The sequence below is a fragment of the Thermobia domestica genome, chromosome 11 (genome assembly GCF_964235325.1).
Source record: "Thermobia domestica chromosome 11, izTheDome1.hap1.1, whole genome shotgun sequence".
Lineage (NCBI taxonomy): Eukaryota > Metazoa > Arthropoda > Insecta > Zygentoma > Lepismatidae > Thermobia > Thermobia domestica.
The window spans coordinates 267,035,203-267,057,868 of record NC_137464.1 but is presented as its reverse complement, the minus strand read 5'-3'; the positions used below and the strand labels follow the sequence as shown (position 1 = coordinate 267,057,868).

The following is a 22,666-nucleotide window of genomic DNA, read 5'->3' as shown; positions in this document are numbered from 1 at the left end:
CATGGTAAATCATTATGCTTATTTTTCATTCTAATTTAAAAATGGAAAACAATTGCAATGAAATATTGGACTCAAGTTTTTAAAAATACGCTTTCTTTTTAAAAACTATATCCAACCTTTTACTAAGAAGGAAGATCACTAAATAACGAACGAACAAACAAATCACATTTACTTTTAAAACACAAATGTAGGTACTTTGTCGAAAGGATTGAATGATATTTTAAATTTTCAAGTTAAGAAATAGTCTGCGACAATAAAGAAGCAATAATGGTCATAACAATGACAACAAACACTTTCTTCAACATTAGAAATGTACGAACAGAACGGTAACACTGTATGAAACTTAAAATTGGCTATTTCCACGCGTGACGCACTCTACAAAGGAACATGCTCGTATATTTTAAACCTTAACTATGGTAATGAACGTAACGATTTTTAAATACAAATCACTAAATATGATTATAGAAAGGACATATTATAATTTCCACATATTGGTATTTTTGTATTTAATTATTAAAATACCAAGTTATATTTATACACTAAAACGTGACTCACACTACAGAAAGGGAAGTAAAATTTTACTCATATTTTGAATTTAGGAAATCTTCCTCCGTATGACTTTACAAAATGTATTTTGTACATAAACATTTTGCAGAAGGAATGCAGTGTTCTCACAACCACCGTTTCATTCGCACTTCACTGTAGTAAACATATGACAACTGAATTTCTCTGTGACGCACACTACAGTTCACTTGTGACGCACACTACACTTCCTTCAATGACAACACTTAAATTTTCCTATTGTTTGGAATCCTATTGATTGTTTGAATTTGTTATTCATCGTACCTCGTACAACTGTGGAATGTATTTCCAAAACATGCTACTGAGGTAGCTCTGTTGGTACAGCGTTGGTTCGCAGTCGGGAGGTTGTGAGTTCGATACCGCTGCCGACTATTCTGACGGGTTTTTCTGCTTTTCCCTCAGTCCTACCAGGCAAGTGCCGGGATGGCACCTAGCAAATCTACTCTGGCCGACACTTTCCCAAATCCTTTCCTTAGTGTAAAATTGCCTCTGAGCCGTACGCATTTTGGTGATTCAATAAGCATATTGTTTCTTTATTGTATTAAATAAATAAACGCATAGGCCTATCGATACCTTCAGTAGTTTCGTTTCAATAATGTTTGTTAGAAACCAAAACGCACTTTAAAAAAAAAAATAGGAAACTGAGGTATATGTCGAAAGGTATTCGAGAAATGAAAGAGCAAACTCAACTATACTTATTGAGGGACCAAAAAAGAATTTAGCATGTTTCGGAAATGTGTAGTTTTCACTAAAATTTATTTGCATGATTATTGTGTTTTCCGGTACATTTTCTTTCAGGGAACCCCTTCTTGGCCTAGTGGCTAGCACGTTTGATTTCAGGTAGCGTGGTCCCGGATTCGATTCCCGGTGTGGGTACAGTTGAAGGACCAAAGTGGTTAGAATTCCACTATAATCAGTTGGTCCACGTCGTCTTTAGTCTAGCAGGCATAACTGTGGGACGTTAAACTAAATCAACCCAATTTTTTCAGGATTTTAAAATAATTTGCCTCGTGACGCAGTATAAATGCATGCTATAAAAGCGGGTAGTTTATTCTATAGTTTTTTCATCACTTCCTTTAATGGTCCTTACATTTTCTCTTTCGGCACTTTGCCCGTCTCATCAGTAGTCTATTGTTGATAGGTGATTTCCATATTCGTGTCCATTGGTTGAGTAGAGTTTAGAAGCGAAACGAACTTTGATAATTCACCACATTCTTGTCAAGTATGAAACATAGAGGTCTCAGATTCATCGTCGCACACTACGAGACGAAATCAGATCATTTGTGCTGTTTGACAGAAATGAACATGAATTTAACAGTAATCTAACATTCTCGTGATTGATATACAGAAACATTTGGTGATGTTCGCGTTCAGCAGACGTGTTTCGGCCGGAGTTCACAGAATTTACATCTTCCAATCTCTATATCAGGATTCAGTTTCTTGAACTGTTTCACCAAGTGTTAGGAACAAGTACCGTTTTTGGACTTTTTGTGTGCCTAGTGAATCTCTGATGATTAAACAATCTCGAACTCCTGGTGTCTCGTAAGATATTGCATTGCTTAAATAAAACTGAATAACTGCTTCTTCAGTTGCCGTTTTTGATAAACTTTGATCTAGTGTCTTGGCTGTTTTTTTATTGTCGGGTGCAAACTGTTGAAACAATTGTTTAACAACAACCTTACGCTTATTGGAACTATGAGGTACGCTTCTTTTAACTTTAGCCATAGCTTTCCATATTAACACCGAGATGAAAACACTTTGTTAGGTGAAGATGCACTGGTACTTGTTTATTTAACATAGCATCAATAGCTGTGCTTAATTTCTTCTTCTGACGATATCGTCTCATTTCTTCCCTCTTCTTCTTTCGCATATGCTCCTTCTCTTCATTTGTAATATTTTTCTTTTTCCTTTCACGTCTAATTCTCTGTTTTTGAGTCTCTTTTCTTCGAAATTCGTAATTATTTCCGGACGTACGGAGATTTTCCGTGCTTTGCTTTACGTTGTGCAGCAGTTTCCGCTATGCTTGAACGTGACACACACTACCCGTGACGCACACTACATACACTTCAGTAATTGTAAGTCTGTCTTTATTTGAGTTTCCAAATCAATATCACGGTAAATAGTTGCTCTATCTATCAAGAAGGAAAATTGAAAGTATTAAACCGTTACATGCAATAACTAACTTTCAGCAGGAAAAAATGTGTTTTTTTCGTGACGCACACTACAGCACAAGACCAGTTTTCTAACATGAAATACCACTTAATCAGCTGAAAGTAGACAACATTCGCATATGTAGTGATACACAATACGGCACTCTGCACTCAAAATTGTAAACACCTTTTTCTTCTCTTCTCAAAAAAATGAATGATCGACAATTAAATGTCAGTCGATATGCCTTTCAGCTTGTCTAACAGAGCGGCCATATTGGATCAACACTGTTATCAGTTCAGCACTTTACAAACTGCAGCAAATTACATAGCATTCATAATTTTAGACCTCGATCGAAGATATGGATGACAAAAACAAGCGAAACACATAAGTTTAGAAAATACACTTTTGGTGTACATTCCCGTGGAATTACCCAATTATAGATCCATATAATGTGAATTACAAATATATATTTTTCCCTACGTTTTACAATTTGATTCCTCTAAAATTAATAATTTTGTTTCGATTCCTCGCGGCACACCAGCGGCCCATTCACGGCACACCAGTGTGCCGCGGCACACCGGTTGGGAAACGCTGATCTACTTGAACAAGAAAAGGCGCTTCGTTTGTGTTTTGTCTCCTGCATCCCGGGGCGAATGTAAAAAGTGACAGCCAGAGACCGTCTCATGTCAGGCAGCAGAAGATTGGCAAAGATTGAGCGGAAGAAGGCGTGAACAGTGATACATCATTCAATTCTGCAACATCCTTTCATCTCACACACACACACATCTTCTCTCATACAAATCAATTCCTACCATATGCGAAGGCTGTTCAACATCATGTGAGCAACTCAATTCATTACAAGGGGAAGTAATTTTAACATTGAGTACCATTTGTTCAGGGTTCCTTTTTTAAGCACAGATTTCATTCACTTACAGTATGCCATGCGAAACACGTACTTTTATTAAAACAAATAACTAAAATTAGGGGAGAATTATACGAAGTAAAAACGCTTTTCATAGTCACGGTATCTCAATAGGGAATCTTCGCAACTCAACATGATTAAAGTGATCTGAACCCAATAATAAACAAATTTCTAATCCAATCCGAATCTATAGGCCCAGTTCCGAATACCAAATCCTGAGTTCAAGAAACAATTTCAGATATCCGAATCTGGAAGTAGCCGATCACTCAAGTCCAAATATCCCATTTCACTTGGGATTGCGATCTGATCATCTGCATTTGCAACCTAACTATGGGAGATATGGAATCAGAGAATAGTGTTTCTTCTTTATTCAGAAGTAGTGGGAGAAGAAAGCTCTGCAACGGCCATTATGATCGTCTGACCTCAATTCCATGTACTCTCCCGTTTCGGGAATTTTGAAATCTTAAATGCATAGTGTAGCATTGTTCACAATTCAAAGTTAAAAGTTCGGACAGGTTTGGCACATAGGCTACCAGGTAAAATAATAATAAGAAGAAGAAAAAGAAGAATGTGCACTCTTCTAATGGTGTAGTCGAAAATCACCATTCTGCCTTTTTCTCGTATTATTCGTTTAAATGTTGCTGCTGACCGTTTTGAAAATAAATATGAAAACTGCGAAAGGAATGTTCAATAGGAGAGACGTTTGCTGGGAATCACCTGTGAAGGTAGGGATAGGGAAAGAATTTCATAAATTAGGAACATGACAGAAGTGACTACTATTATTGTGAGATTTAACGGCATTGAAGTGGCAGGGAGTCGGAAGAAATTGTGATCTCTGGATAGAAAGACTGAGTAAAAACCGAGAGACCAGATCTTCACGCAAGGTACTGGAAATACACGGAAAAATTTGCTCAAGATAGATTGTTGGGGGTAAAAAGATCTTCATCCAGCAATGGATTAACTGGCGTGGGAGACCTGAGTTCGATTCCCGGTGGGAGCTAATGTATTTCAGATTCCACGTTACTCAGCAGATCCACGCCTCATGTAGCCTTCCTGCTGAATGGGACGTTAAAATCAACTCAGCAATGGATTAACAGTAGTCTATGATAATGCAATGCGTAGATTATACTAAGATTTCATTTCAATAAAATTTTCAAATGTCTCATAAGAACTAGGGATCAATTGGATCAGGTAATTTTCCTGTCGTGAGTTAAGTGAAGTAGCATTTCCTTTGATAAAAGCTTTCGGTGTTGAGTGGAAAAACCATGCTCACCTACATCGACAGCCAACACACGCCTCACGTTTCAAGCAGCTGTTCACGCCCCCATCGCACACGTGTCTCGTCCACAAAATAAAAAGATACAACACAACACCACGCTTTCTGTAGCTATACTCAGGATCTTAAATACATCTGTTGATGGTTTCCCACAGCTCATTGATTAATCTCCCCAAAATATTCACAGTCATTAGCGACAAAGGAAATGTTGTTCCGGTGGGTCCTGGCCCCTTATGACAATGAGTTTGCCTTGGCAGAGTTTTTACCTAACCATGAAACACACTCGTGTTTACAATCAATACTTTTGAGAGGGGAAACTTTTACTGATAAACGAATTTCAGGCTTACTTCAAAGATAGGCTATAATACAAAATGCCCTATAAAATATTTCTTTCAAGACTTTTCAGCATGTGGCGAGACAAGAAAGATGTTAGACCAGACATATGCTCTGGAGTAGATTTTAATGGCTCCGGGGGAAATTTTCTCTCTGGGCCGTCCCTCAAACCGTTACTGCCAGGGTGGATCTAGCCAAGGGTAGAGATGTGGGTCGGGTAAATACCCAGTAGGTAGGTAAATAAAAGTGGGTATTTACCCTTTTTGGATTTACCTACCCAAAAAATGGGTATTTTACGAAAATTCAATTTTTATGAAGTTTTAAGAATTGTTAACTATACTGGTGACGTTTTTTCTGTATTTTATTAGTTACTGATTTTTTTTCAAATACACTACGGATATTTTGCACTAAAATGCATAATATCCGTTAGTTTTATAGAGTTTTTTTGCAATACTTTGTACTGTTGCAGAAGTGCAAGACCTGGCAACATCACAGCGTTGGTTTGAATATCTAAAAAGAAAGATAATCGTTACAGTTGGTTGCGCATTGGTCTCTGCCTTCTTTCACTATTACCTCGAAAATGTTTTGCAAGACTAAAAATATAACATGGGGAAGAAGAAGAGTCGTGTATAGCAGTTCTTTAAAGCCAAATTGCAAGTTCTGTAATAAAGAATATAAACATGCGAATGCCAATAAAATTACAAATTATTTGAAAAAGTGTTTAAGTGCCCAGCTCATGTGAAACAGCTTGAAGAACCAATATTCTGCAGTACTTTTTCGAATATCGTTGCAAGTACATCATCTGCGAAAGAAATAGCTAAACTATTAGAAATAAACATTCCTGATGTTTTCGTGTCAAAAGAAAACCCTGCACCTCTATCGCTGGGTCCATGTGCAAATACAACTACTGGTTCTTATTCAAGTAAATCATTGGGTTCTTTGTCACCATTTTGTGAATCACATGGATGCAGTCACAAACGTAAACTACGAACAGTTCAGTATAGCTTAATTTAGTAAGGTGGATATTAACCCTTACGGTGCTAAAGGGGTGTTCGTCGAATCTACAAACCAATCGAAGTCTGACTTTTGCTTTTCTGCCCGTATATATGTTACATATACCTACAGGGCAGTGTCCAATCGCAAACGGTTCTATACCGCCCCAGACACCACAACAAAGGTAGCATTGTTGTTGATGTTTATTCTCTTCCCAGCTGAGGTGATTTTACCTCGATTGGGTACTATCAGTATACTTGGTAGATAACATTCATTTTATTATATGACAGCTCACATTGAAGCTTCAGGTACCATCAAATGGGGTACTTACGGGGAACTAATGGCAACTAGAACCTCATATTCATGCTCAGGATGTTTAATTCATACGAAATAGACACGAATATCAACAGTTTCACTTTGACCCAAAATGGGGATTGGGGTGCCACAGGCCACTAAATTGAGCCTTCGCGATTTTGGGGTCTTTCGAGCGTGATTTCTCATTCACTCATGAGTAAAAATGCAAAATAATAACCAATTGACCCCGTTCAGGTGCGGTGAAGGTTTGCAAGCAGTTTTGACCATGTGCACCCGCAGTACAATTGTGAATATTATATGTTATTCTAGGGTTAAAGCGACATCTAATACCAATTTTTTTTTCATAATTTTTCTCGAAGAACTTCATAGGTAAAGAGGAGATCAAAATATATTGAATCTAATTTTTTGAAAGAGGAAAATTGTGGGGGTTAGACGCTACATTTTTCAGACGAAGCCCTCATGTACACCTATGCATAAATCTAAGTTTGAACAACATTGATCAAGCTGATCTTGAGAAATACCACTTTTCCGATTTTACGTCATTGCTCACGAAAAAATCAGAGTTGAGAATCAGAGTCAGAGTTGAAGCATGAGGGATTAATGTCTCCTGGGTGTATCTACAGGAGGATTCACTTGTCTCTAGATTGATCTGGGGCCATTTTACTATACTTATCCATCTATGCGTTTCTTCACCACGATGTGAACGGTTTTTAAACTTGGATTAGTTTCACCAAAACCTTAAAAAAAAAAAAAAAAAAAATCATAGTATGACTTCAAGCCTTAAATTAGGTGGTTAGGTTGTATGTATAGAAGTAGTATATAAACAGTATATCTTGAATCTTTGGGAGACAGACCCAGTTTTAAATGTAAAGTCTACGATGCTTCCGAATTGTGTGATGATTCCGACTCCGATCTTAGGGTTGATTCTGAGTAGAACGTTAAATATTGTGGTCGCTTTATAGTGCTCCAAATACGGTAGAGGTTAATTGCTGTTCTATACTAAATAATTTAAAGTATGAATATTACCTTCACAGAGTTACTATACAGCTTAACATTGTTTATCACATTAATATTTTAAATATGCTATTCCAATAAATACTCGAACAAAGCATTAGTGTTAGTGTTAAACTCCATTTAGTGAACACACTAAAAATCAGGAATTAGTTATTTAAGTGTTTTACGAAGTGTTATTCCTTATTTTATGGATAATTTTCTTTCATCGGCATATTTAGTAAATAATTTGATCGACCATTTTTTTTTTAAATTTAGTTACTTTGATTATTCTGCAACCTTCTAATCATACAATTACTTCTACAGAATGACAAATTCGGTAATTATGTAATTTGTTTAGTTTCTAAGTATTTTCTAGGTTATTACTTACTAAAACCGAGTGTCTTTACTTTGAAATAACTATATCAACAACTTAGTTGTTACAGTGTAGTTTCTTAGATTGAATTTATTAGTTTAGTAAACCAGGAGTAAAACAAGAACGTTATTGGTTCAATTATTTGCATAATTGACAATTCAATACCTTTTATTGCCTACAGATAAAATACTAAAAAGAACATTATTTTGCGTGAAGAAAGTAACCAGCTGTATCTGAAATACCAGTTCAGTTTTTTAGTTATCAAAAACGTTGTTTTTCGTCTGTACTATTCGATTTTTTAAGGTAATGTTAAAAATATATATGTATAATAAAATTGTTGTAAATTTTAGATCTTCAAAATAGGAAAGTATAATAATAATAATAATAATAATAATAATAATAATAATAATAATAATAATAATAATAATAATAATAATAATAATAATAATAAGTATAATAATATAAGTAGAATAATTCATTTTCCCCCATTAATATATTTGGTAAACCAAAAGAAAATTTGTTTCTTTATTTTAGTAATAGATATCTTGCTGTTATTTAAATAGTTAAGTTAGTGTGTTCATCGGTGATTTGAAAAACTGGAGAAGGTATTGGAAGATAAAAGAAGATGGGCCAGATCGAGAAAAATGGAGAAAGCAGTTTCATCAGACGCGAATCTAAGGAATAACTTAAATTCCGTGTCATTAATAGCAGGAGTTGCTGGCAGGCAGAGTACTTACTAATAGTGTATAATTGGTTTGATGACAACTGAGCTCACTTTTGTTAGTCATCGTTATGTTCTATCATAAATTTTATATTTTCGTGTTGGTTTGGTCCACTATCGAATTCTACCGCGTAGCTGATTGGACGTCTCTGGGGCACACTAAGGTAAAAGTTCATGGGGTAGAATGGACAATTATTTTCCGCCAAGGGTAATAGGAGGAAATTTAGTGTAAGAAAAAAGAAAAATAATGCTGAGTAGCTAGGAAATCCGTATTTTGTTACTTAATAAATATCAAATTCATTCTTTAGTTACTAGAAAACAATGATTAGTTAAGTGGTTATTTAGTATTCCTGTTGCAAGTGATACAAATGACCAATATTTTTCATTGGCAATGATAAAATTCATTTATGGATAATTGAAACATAAAATACCTACTAAAATACCCATTTTGGGTAAGTACCCGGGTATTTACTCGGTGAAATAAATACTCAGGTATTTTACATCTCTGGAGAGGGTTAAGTTGGTAACTTCTGCAGGACCCATGAAAAATTATGAACTCATAGTCTTGGTTCTGGCTGCTCCCCAGTTTTACTTTCTAGATTCGCCACTGATCACTGCATGCTAGGTAGTGAATTTAAATGGGTTGACTTTGACTGTAATGTCCGGAACCAAAGCTACATGAAACGTGAGTCTACAACTTAACGTAGGAACTGAACCTCCACCGATAATCAAATCTGGGTCTCTCGCCTTGAAGTTCAATATGCTAACCATGTAGCTAGATAGGAATTCTGCTGAGGATGTTTTTTTTTTTTTTTTTTTTTTTAACTTTTGCTTCATTTTTCCTTGACCTCATCATTCAAGTGTCCGATATAATTAGAACGCCAGTCAAACTAGATATCGCCTACCTACTCGTTGATCTAGTTCCTATAGTTGTTCAACGTTAAACCTAACCTGACCTATGTTGACTATGTTCCTCTTCGTCACTGACCATATTTTGTTCCTCATAACCACTTAAAAATAATTTATCCTACACTATATTATCCTTTTAATAACAAAAAGCTTATTTGTAAAGGTAATTATTTGAGAACTCTACATAAAACAACCACTAATTGCATGTTACTAAAATGGCTTCTTATGTCAGTTGCCTGATATAGCGACTACCATTTTAACACTTTATTCCAAAGCGCAATGAAGTTGAAGTAGCACAAAGCTTGTCAAAATTTAACAGAATTCGAGTAACAGAGCCATTGTGCTGAACTGACACTGACATTTTATTTTACTGTACACTCTGGGATCCGAGTGTCAAACAAGTTATTACTGCTGATAGAGATATTCTTTTTTATTATTATTATTTTACGTAACGTGTTAATTCTTTTATTATATATACATTAGGTAAAGTTTTATTCCTTGGTTTATAGCGATGTGAGTTGTCTCACAAGCCGCCACTACAAATAAAGTTAGATTAGATTTATTAAACATTCTGTAGACCATATTAAGTGTATGTTTGAAAAAAGTGGTATAGAACTTTTGTCAGTATTTAAAACAGATACAATACTTAGAACAAATACAATGCTCTTGTTTTTAATAACTTGTGAATATATATATATATATATATATATATATATATATATATATATAAGTGTGTGTGTTTGTACTAATCCTTTTGTCTATATTGTATGAGTGATATATACAATAGGGATTTATTTATTTTTCGAAGTTGCACAATGAGCTGTTAAGGTATTCGTCTACTGTATAAAATGTGTTATTTAACAGCAGTTTTCGCACTGAGTTGACAAAGAGTCTCTTTTTATGAGTATTTTTATATACTAGGCAGTTTGTTATACAGTTTACACCCATATGGGTATGTAATTTTCTGTATGCAGATGTTCTATGATACTTACTAGATAAGCTATCTTTTCCACGCGCAAAATAGTTAATGACTATCTCTTAACATTATCCAAATGATTCCAAGTAATTTCGAGAAGTTCAAATATGTATAAAGAAGGAACCGTCATATTTAATAATTCAAATAGTTTCTTACAGCTGATGTGTTTCGGTAATGCTTATACTCAGGGACGTACGCAGAGGGTGGGTTCTGGGGTCCGGACCCCCCGAAATTTCGACTTTTGTATAAATTTAGCCTAATTTTAGGGGCAATTTTAGGAATTTTAATATAAAACATCCTCATATTGAGTTTGGACCACTCCCGAAATAAATTCCTGCGTACGCTACTGCTTATACTGGATCGATAAGGTCCAGTGTAATGGCTTTTACTTCTGCTGCAATGAACCTACGCCTTTATTAAGCCATTAAGAGACTTAAAAGAGTCTTATGTATAAGCATTCACGCTTATTTTGTGTGTATTTAACTTTGCCTTCTAGTGAAATAAATGGTTTCAGTAACAGTTTTTTTTTTTTTCTTTCTGAATTACCATTCCTTCTGATAAATTAAGTTTTCTACTCCTGGAAGTGTAGCAGCGGAACCCACTCATTATTTGGTGAACATTGACGGCCAACACGTGACGGTGACTCAGGGAGTCAGATTTGCATCTGAAGATGCATAAACGCGGAAGGAAGCCATCTTGGAAGGAGTCGCCGTGATGACAAATGATGAAGCACTTAGGCCCGGAAATAGCCAACAGCAACTGCCAAACTCTTTCTATAACTTATTAACATTGGTTGAACGAAGTGGATGAACTTTTTTCCTTTCATCAGATTGGTTGAGAAATCATTTCAAATGAGCCAGATCAGCAGTTTGTTGCAAGAACAAATATTCACACATGCAAGTTCCCAAAACATACTTTTACAATTTATTTCAGTTTCGACATAATATGTCTCCACCATTCCGTTTGCTAAATCAAAAATACTCGTACGTGGGAACAGAAGCAGACTGTTTCACCAATAATGAGATTTGCACATGATTCACATGTGATGCTCCTTTATCAAGGTGTACAACATGAATTTACCTTCCACATTTTTGAGTTACATATTATTTTCGCTATTTTCTGTTCAAACTCATAATCACAAGTTTCTTAATCTAAATAGGGCTTTGAGATGTAGCACTTTCGATGTACAAAAATTGTTATGTATTATGCCACCACTGACGGGAAATGAGCTTAGCTCACGAGACGAGACGGAACGAGAAATAAGGTTCGTAAATTTGTGTAAAAGTATTGTCTCGTCTCGTAAATTTTCTAAAGTATCATATCATCTCGTAAATTTTGTCAAGTATCGTATCATCTCGTAAATTTTGTCAAGTATCGTATCATCTCGTAAATTTTGTCAAGTATCGTCTCGTAAATTTTGTCAAGTATCATATCATCTCGTAAATTTTGTCAAGTATCGTATCGTAAATTTTGTCAAGTATCATATCATCTCGTAAATTTTCTCAAGTATCGTATCGTAAATTTTGTGAAGTATCAAATCTCGTAAAGTATCTTCTCGTCTTGTAAACTTCGTAAAGTATCATATCATCTCGTAAATTTTGTGAAGTATCATATCGTCTCATAAATTATGTCAAGGATCATATCGCAAATTTTGTAAAGTATCGTATCAAATTTTGTAAAGTATCTTCTCGTGTTGTAAATTTTGTAAAATATCTTCTCGTGTCGTAAATTTTGTAAAGTATCATATTATCTTGTAAATTATATCAAGTATTGTATCGTATCGTCAATTTTGTGAAATATCATATCATCTCGTAAATTTTGTTAAGTACCGTAAATTGGGGTGACTTCGGACATTTTTTAAAGTTCTTTTTAGTTTATGTTTGTAATAATTATAATACCATAAGGGAAAAAATAATATATATTAGTCAAGGCTTTACTTATCATTTGATGGCCAGCAAAGAAAGTAGACATGGTTACAACAATAGTAAAAAAAAAAAAAAAAAACGATGTCCGGAGTCACCTCACATTCTGGGGCTGCTTCGGACACTATTTATTTTTAATGTATTTCCGATTTATGTGCATCAACAGGAGTGTATTCGGACATAATTTGTTAAGTATATTATACGGGGTGATTAACCATGTCATAATTGACTTTTTAATAATTGTTTTTAGGTTTCTTTTTATTTATTTTACATTTATTGTTTTCATTTCAGGATTATGCTTTATTTCAATTTACAATGATGATGAAACCAATACGGGTAGTGTTAAAAAAACAAGGAAATGAGACATAAGAAATTTGAGATTGACAAAAGAAGATACACATTTTTTACTTACATGTAACACACTTATATTGCTTTCTGGGAAACTCTGCACACTGTTCGTGTGCCCATCCTTTGCAAACTTGACACCTGACCCACTCTTCTCCAGGCTTACTTCGCGACCACAGCTCACTTCAAACAATGCATGGGGTATCTTCTGAGTCACTGGCTTTTGACGTGTTCCTTATGAGTTCTGGGTGTTTACATCCTCTCTTTACAATCACCTTGGATTTGCCAGGGTCATCTGTGAAATTTGTCTCATTGTAATTTATTATATTTGATGGTGGTACGCCCTCCAGAACTTCTTCCAAATTGTCGAAATAGTTGTTTAGCATCTCACAATTAACAGCAGCACGAAATCGTTTTACATTTTCTCCAAATCTGTGTGAAAGTTCAGGGTGGCGCTGAAGAAATAACTTGCACCATTCGGAACCTGGGCAATTATTCCTAAATCGCTTTTCTACTCTGCCTACTCTGTTCAAGTAGCCCTGAACTATGAGCTGAAGTCTGATATTCGACACGAGAAACCCCATTCAGCGCATTTCATGAGTCCCTGTACAAGCTGTTCTTCTTTTTTGAATGTCAAACACTTCTGACCTCCATGGTGACCTGGATGCTTGTTTCTTAGTTTGTCAGAAAGGGTACTCCTTGGTACCTGATACTGTCTCGCAGCTTGCCTTATTGATACTTTCCTCGAAAGGACCGCACTTACGGCCTTTTGTAAATTTTCACTGCTGTAATGTCGATAGGGTCGACCCCCTACAATTTTCTTATACACTCGTACCATGTCCGAAGTCACCTCACACTTGGCTTACAATTCAAATTAACGTTCTCAGCTGAACCTCTCTAATGATTACATTTGAACTGACTGGCTAAATTCAATACCGAACACCAGGTGCGTACGAACGGATATTCGACTTAAGTTGACATTCGGCGAAGGCTTCCCAACAAAGAGGTTTTTCAGCCACGCGGTAACAATAGAAAATATTATCGGCAAGAACAAAGACTATTTTTCAAGGGTTGGTGCCAACAATAGAACTTATAATAACTGAAGTCGGTAAAACCAACAATACAGACTTGATTGTAATGCATTGTGGTTTATTTGAAGCACGACAGCAATGAGAGAGAACATTAAAACTCATAGGCGTCATAATGTCCGAAGTCGCCCAGACTGTCCGAAGTCGCCTCAGTTTACGGTATCGTCTCGTAAATTTTGTAAAGTATCATATCATCTTGTAAATTATATCAAGTATTGTATCGTATCGTAAATTTTGTAAAGTATCGTCTCGTAAATTTTGTCAAGTAGGGGAGATCGGGGACAATTGTTACACAGGTCAATAGTAACATTGCACATTACTTGTAGAAGTGAGTTTCGAAATATCGTTTGTACGTCTCATTGGAGTCACTCATGCAAGATGTGGGAAGAAAAAAAAAGAACGTCGTCAGTAAAGTGTAGAAGACTGGGCAAAAAGGAACGTGATTTGGACAGAGGTAAGTAAATTTTTAATTGACTTATTTTTATTTTCTCTTGATAGTTATGCGTTTACTGTAAACAAATACCCTGTGCGTGTGTAATCTATGTTCTTTTCTTAACAACGTGGATATTGTGTTTGATGCTTTGATTCAATGTAATTATGAGAAATTATGATATTTATCATTGATCGTTGAACGGGTATAAATTTGAAACGGCGATCGGGGACGATTGTAACACGTTACAATCGTCCCAGACAAAGTTGTACGGAACCATTATAGAAATAAACTAGATATGACCGAAGATAATACAACTGATGTAATTAATAAAACAATGTACATATTAAGTATGGTTTTTTGGGGCCACAACTACTCAGGGGTGACTCGATCTTCCAAAAAATCCTTGGCGACCTTAGTGTACAATATATCAATATGGTTACTATAAGGGAAAGAAAAGATTTTCACCCCATATATCGTATCGCATCGTAAATTTTGTCAAGTATCGTCTCATAAATTTTCTAAAGTATCATATTATCTCGTAAATTTTGTCAAGTATCACATCATCTTGTAAATTTTGTGAAGTATCATATCATCTAAATTTTGTAAAGTATCTTCTTGTCTTGTAAACTTTGTAAAGTATCATATCATATCATAAATTTTGTAAATTTATGTACAAAATTTTGCCCTGAATTATTCCCTAGTTTCATTTAGAAGTTATTAGAGTCCTTCATGGGGATCTATGGGGGATGCACCAGGTCCGGACTTCCCAAAAATTTCTAACTCAAGATACATTTGTACACTTTCTCAATACAACTATATTTGTTTAACAGGGAAATGATTGCTGTAACATGAAAATTTGATTTTACACTTCATCTGTACTCTTTCTCTTATAAAAACAATCTAGTTCTATCATTTTTTTCCCCTAAAAATATAGGTGGAAGTATCTTACAATTACTTATCGTCTTTTCGGGTTCAGAATAATATCCGTTTAATACTATATATATACGTAGTAGCTTGTAGTTTTAGACCCCTCCCCCCCAGAAAGCTTGAGTTCCTTCCACTAAAAATTTCTAGATGCGTGCCTGGGAAGTGATAGAATATTTAAACCACATTTATTATTGGAGTATATCGTGTAATGTCTTTCGTATCTTTAAACATATGCTCTTCGTTGTGTTCCTACAAACACAGTATCAATTTATACTTTTACACTATACATTATGTAACACTAAAAGTGTTTAATAAATAAGACTTGGGTGAATTAGATTAAGCCATGAAAGTCGTGAAATTTTTCCTCTACAAAACGAGATGAGAATTGTTATGTTCCTCGTCTCATGTTGGAGTTACAAAGATACTTCTCGTCTCCTTTTTGAGACAAGAGGAGAAATTTCTTTTTTCGTTGGTAATGCTACATGGAATCCTGTATGCTATTATATAGAATATTGAGAAATTAACTTCAAAATACGAAGTTTATTTCGTGCAGGTGTACTTAGGCCTGTCTCAAGAAAATTTGCTGTAAACACAGTGTTCTTTAGAATAAGTATACCTTAAGAAGTGTTTGAGGTGAGTAATTTAGCTTAGATTTACTTTGAGGACGCATAAAGAAAATGACTGTAGGCCTAAAGCATGTCTTTTCTTGCAATAAATCTAGTTCTTAGGTTGCGTACGTAAAATTTGTCTTAGATGAGGTTCGTTAACATTTGGTTAGGTAGCTTGGATATAGTAAATGTAGTTTATACTAGCCTTCGTTAATCAAGTTTAATTTAGCTTTGCTAAGTGTAGTTTACGTTAGGCATACCATTACTAACGCATTAAAAACATAGGTAGGTGTGATTTAAAAAATCCAAATGCAAATTAACTGTTCAAAAATAAAAATATTTTAAATTCCTTGAACGCTTTCATTAGAATGTATACTTTAATTTTTGCATTTGACTGAACTGTTTTCCCCCTTCAGTGATAATACGAATATTAGACAAATCAATGGACTTTTTTTCCTTTTTTTGTACAGTCGCTTGGTCACAGTTTGCACTCGGTTCCAGACACTTTTTCGTAATTGTTTAAACACGAGAAGACAAAGTTATTTAAACTTGTGAAGTTATACAAACGTGGTCCAAGTCTCCAATTTCTTGTGGATGTTTATTAGTACATCGATGGACGATAACTGCTCTACACCAGTGTTTTCTGACCCGGCGGGAGCACATGTGGTTCGGATTACATGTTAATCACTAGCTCTACGTCTCATATAGCCCCGCTGCTGAAAGGGGCGCTAAATAATAATAATAATAATAATAATAATAATAATAATAATAATAATAATAATAATAATAATAATAATAATAATAAAGTAATAGAACCTGACAACCAGTTTAGTGATTCCGGTTTTCCGAAAATTTCGTTCAAAGAATTCGTCACCGGAATATTTTAACATAGGTAACAAATCTTATCTACCTGTGAGAGTTAATCCCTAAACGGACGAAAATTGAAATGATTGCAAACTAGAATATACCGTCAAATATATACCACAATATTATTTCGAGAATAAATTTAAGTTTTTCGTAATGTGTTCACAGCAATAGAACAAGAGTGATGCGAGTAACACCGAAAGATTGATTTTCTTTAATAGCATTTAAACAGAGATCTTCATTTTTTTAATATGAAGATTCTATGGTTGGTGTTTATGTTATGGGTTTCTGACCCGTATAGCATGATACATTGTTTACATATTGACAAGGCCACAAAATTCTCGAAATATGAACCGAGACAGCGCCAACCACCCGTTAGTTAACTTTTTCTTGTAAAGTGTTGCCAGGTTCTGCTTTGATTTATATCCATCTACGTTTTCCTTGATTCACAGATTCAAATTTTGATGACTGCTATGTACAGACACAAGATGGCGTTCTATATCCATTAAGCGGTGTGCTTATGCAGGAGGCAGAAAGCCAAAACAATATAGGTTGAATTTAGCTAAGCAAATAATCTAAGAAAGGTTATGGCGAGTACACAAACATAACCTTAGAAAAGCTTTTCCTGTGCCATGTAGCGATCAAAAGGAAATGAAGCTTAACTGTTTCTGATGCATGCTGCGTCTTTTAAAGCTATTTCCAGACGCCAAGTCCTTCGTTTCACATTGATGGACAAGCAAAGGACAACCGAAAGCAGCTGCTGTTAGAAACTCTGATTAGGAAGTGAGACGATACATCAATGATAAAACAAAACAAAGAGAAGGCCAAAGATTTATCCAACACATCACAACTTTTTAAATCACCTGAAATTAACCTTTAAGAGCGCCATTTTTGCTTCATCTTAATAACCTCTTCATTAAAAGAAATAAGTCTCTTAGTGTCAGTGACTCCCGTTTCCTCCCACATTCTCATTCTACCCATTATGCCATACTTTACTTGCCTTAATCATGCCATAATCATGCCTTTACTTGCCTTATGTCCTCCTTAGCCTAAAGCCCATAAGCGTGGGACGTTCAGCTGAAAGATTCAATTTTATTACTAAATTCTCTGGTAGGAGTTTCTTCACGGCAATCAAGAACCCAAATACTAACTAACTAACTCAAACTTACTCTATGGCCTATGGAACCCGGAGGTTCAATGCCGCGTTCACAAAAGCTCTCCACTGACTTCTATCCTTAGCTAATTGCATCCAGTTTCTACTTTGTATTCCTATCTCTGCGAGATCCATCTTAATATTGTCCTCCCATCTGCGCCTAGGTCTTCCTAATGGTCGTTTCCCGATTGGTCTTCCAGTCAAGACTTTGAAAGCGTTTCTACTTTCTTCCATTCTAGCTACATGACCTGCCCACCTAAGCCTCCTAGACTTGACGACTCTAACAATGTTGGGTAAACCGTATAAATTATGTAGTTCCTCGTTATGAAGTTTCCCCCATTCCCGTTCCTCTTGGGTCCGAATATTCGTCTCAGGATCTTGTTCTCAAATACTGTATATTCAAATGTACTTAACTCAAATATACTCAAATACTGTATATTCAAATGTACTTAAGTAAACAATAGAAAAGTTTGGGAACATACAGGGCAATTCAAAATGATGGACCCGATTTCAGAAATGTATTCTGTGTAATCTAATAATTATATGCTATTGTGAGACATGGGCTAAGAAAGGCAAAGTTTTGTTCAAAAATATCACAAGTCCTCTCTGTGAGCACCTCACGTAATACGGCACACATTAAGCCCATAATCTATCTCCTGCCAAACCTTTAGTATCATGTTGCGGTCAATACAGGCCCGTAGCCAGCCCAAAAATGTAGGGGGGGGGCGGCTGAAGTTAGGGGGGTAGCTGATCCAACCATATTAGAGTTCATTTGCAAGCCTACCGTGAAAATTTTAGGGCCCCCCCTAGACCCCCCTGGATACGGGCCTGGGTCAATATCAGCAATTCCTTTTTGGTCGCTGCTGACTTTTAGTGCAAGAAAATGGAAACACTGCGTGGAAACGAAACTTCGAAAGTTAATCTTTCGATGTGCATTTCTCACAATAATACTTATTTATTAAATTTCACAGAATAAATTTCTGAAATCTGGTCCATCATTGGGACTTGCCCTGTATATAAGTTATCCTCTAGAGCTGTGCTTCCCGACCTTTTCTGATTGACGACACACTTTCTGCTACTGTAAATTAGTATTGTTGGTGTAGGCTTAAAATGAATTTGATACGTACTGTACCATTTAAACTTCTTATTAAAGCCTTCATAGTAAAAACAATTGCATATTCCTTGTGTCCTTCAAGTATTTTGATATAATCAATGTATAATATTAGTTTCTTTGAAATAATAATTAACAAAATTACTGAAAGATAGATAGCTACTTTCATACTTGAGTTAGCCCATGTATTTATCAATGTAACAGATTTCCTTAAAACTACTATGATCAAATCAACTCGCTTTTATCATGTATTTTGCACATACGGATCTTCCTTGACTAATCTTTATCTTCGTGTTTGTTTCAATTTCTAATATTTTGTGTGCAACGTATATTTTCTTCACTGTTATGTAGGTATTCTGAATATGTTACAACTAATCGTAGTGTCATTGGAAAAGAAATTCTACCGATTTAGTCACACTGCATTATTTACGACATCGTGATAAAGCTTCTAAATGTTCATATATATTATACCTTAATTTCATGATAGGCAGGGGCTTACTTTTGGCGTTTTTTACTTCTTTTTTACACTATGTTTAGTAAGTACACATGACCTATCAATGGCCTAGCTCTAACAGCGCTAAAGCTTGCTAGTTTCAGAATTGTTGCTCTGTGGAAAGAGGCTGTTCATTAAGAAGTTCAATGTTAGCTTTCGTTTTTTATTTCTAAAAACTAGATTTTGTGGCAACCGCCTTTCGTGAACTAATGTAGGGATATCACATTTATATTATATTATATTATATTATATATATATCGTATTACCGATTTTATTTATTACTTACGCGTATTTGAAGATACCTAGATTTATCTAAAAATTTTGCCATCGTCTGGGTTCATTATTGTCAATTCTTTATTGCACCATAACTCTATTATTTCTGACTATTAATAGCTACAACTTTGGAAAAAGTCACATCTTCAAAGGGTCTACTTATTCCCCTTTTCAAACGTTCCAAACTGGTTTTACAATTGGAAACTGCTCCTTGTCAGTTTGGTGAAGGCATCCATTGAGCACTCGAGTCCAAATTCCTCTGAAAAAGTATTTTTCCTTTTTTTAAAAAAAAAATTCTATTGAGAATTGGATTCCTTTGGAAGAAACTTGAATTACAATCCACTTAACCTTGATTCGATGGAAGATTGCAAAAGAGATGAGTAATTGATATCAAAAGAAATGCTTCTAATCAGAGCAGATAATATTCCAGCGACTGAAGGTATAAGACGTGTCTCTAATGTTTGGCCCTGTTTAATAATAGTAACCCTTCGACCGCCGACGGAAGCTAAAGTTAGTGGCAATCTCCCAAAACTTATTCTTTTACGATGAAATGAAATATTCTTTCCTCCCCCTCGATGACGTCATTTGTACAAGTTAAACGAGAAGCCTCTCTCACTAAATATAGTTGGGTGGCGACGGTTCTCTATCTTCCACATCACATGCATCTTCACTCATTCAGTGTTTGCTCTTTCCTGGCCTAATTAGTTCCATTAAAACAGATTTTAGGTCTCCAAAACATCCAATTTTTACTTTTTAATGAATTTTTCTATTAGCCTAAAACTCGTAAGTAACTATCAGTTCGTATAAGCAGTCTGTGATGCAAAACCTCAATGACAGACATTCAATTGTTTATGTGTTAAATAGTGTGAATCACGGCAACTACAACAACAAGAAAAAAAAAAAAAAGGAAAATCCCAATTTTTAAATGAAGAACTACTCATCTTTTTGGTGTGAAGCCAATGAACACATTCAGAGTGAATACATATAAGAAGTCATTGCCGTCAGTAGAACACAAACTTTGGGGGGACAGACTACCAGGGGGGCTTCGGTGTATGGAGTACCCTTCAGGAAAGCGAGTGGACTGGGGTTTATGGAATATCCGCAGGAATTAGCTTAGATACAATTTTATTGAAATTAATTTAAGTTAATTCAAATTTATGTTTAGCAAATATATATATATATATATATATATATATATATATATATATATATATATATATAAAATAGTGTCTATCGGCTACTCGTCCGAAGTATTCAATACCATATTCTAAGTTTAACTCGTTCACTGCCATTTGACGCCATATGCGTCATTCATACCTATTGATGTGTGCCACTTGACGCCATATGCGTCATTCATACCTATCGCTATGTGGCACTGACGCCATTAGACGTGAAGAGGTAGTTCTCATTGTAGATATTCTCTGTAAAGTGGGACCAAGGGCGGATAAGCATCATTATGAGGGCGTGGGACCCCCCCCCCCCACAAGGGCCACTAGGATCTATAACTTTTATAAATCAAGTTGCAGTTTGCTTTCTACAGTAAGTCAATAGTATTAACAATTAACAAAACTTTATATTCTCTTCATCAGTTTATTATTCCAAATTGTTCAAAGTATTATATGAAGTTGAACGAGTAGGTATATTATATTACAAAATTAGCAGGTGTTTTAGTGTACTACTTTTTGATGCTGCAAGGTCTATCACGATTGCATTCGAAACATTCTTTAACAAATCTTTTTCAGTAGATATCAACATAAATGTTTCCAAATGTTCCTGAGACATGGTACTGCTTAACCTATTTTTAATGCATTTCAGTTTTGAAAACTTCTTTCAAATGTTACCTGTTTTACGGGCAAAGTCAATAGAAATTTGTATGCTAGTAGCAAACCTGGATAAGCATTACTATATAAATTACACTTCTGCAATTTTTTTTTTTTTTTTTTTTTTTTTTTTTAAGCACATTGGACAATTTTTCCAACACGTTTTACATTCGCCTTCCTTCAGAAAAAATGTATTTTCTTGTAATTCTGAATCACTTGTGCCATCAGCACAATCGCTTCTTTTTAGTTGTACTCGTCGTCAAAACTGACTTTTAAGAATTTCTTGAAAAGTCCAAGAGAAGATTTTTATAGAATCGTTGGAAACTTCTTTACTGAGCTTTTTCAGAAGTTGAGTAAGATTATTGAAAACCGTACCTGCAAGTTCTCTTATTTGGTTGAAGTTTCTAGGGTCCAAATAATCCATAAAGTATCTTGCTACTTGAATCTAGAAGAAATATTCCAAATTACCGTATTCAATATTGTGTTGAATGCTTCGATGCAGTAACTGGTCATCGGATCAGAAGAAACTTCATCTTCACATTCATAAGGAAACATTCTTTTCCACCTTCGAAGGCGAGTTGTCGACAGGTCAGTAGAAACAAAGAAATCCCGTTCCAATTCTAATTCTTCAAATTTATTATTGGCCCATTCTGCAACAGCTCTCTGCTCTTTCAGTTGGGTCAGAGTAGCTTGCACCATTCGATACGACTACAATACACCAGCACCCTGTGTTTGGAGATAGTTTGACAGAGGGGTCGTCAATTGAAATATTCTCAGGAACATTTGTGCTGTCAGAATTGTTTTGAACTTGAGATCTTTTATATAAGCCTATATATATCCTTTCGCTTTACACCTAGCTTATGGTTTCATATTTTCTGCAGAAGCAATTTGCTTCATTTTTATGATCAACTCTACTGCAAAGCACTTTTTGGGTTCGAAAATGGCCATTTTTTTTTCTCCAAAGTAGTGTGTTTTCCATCATCTTGTTTCCACAATAACTGTAAGGCGATTTGTTGACATTTGATCTTCCAAATGCCCATTCGCAGATAATAAAAGTGTAGGCAGCACATTGGGTTGGGGCACTG

At 35.2% G+C, this 22,666-nt stretch overlaps 1 protein-coding gene across 6 annotated transcripts in view; it reads right to left on the bottom strand.

The window, feature by feature from the left end:
- Positions 1 to 22,666, bottom strand: part of LOC145665058 (ATP-sensitive inward rectifier potassium channel 12-like) — a 286,562-nt gene that overhangs the window by 10,593 nt on the left and 253,303 nt on the right. The window lies entirely within an intron of this gene.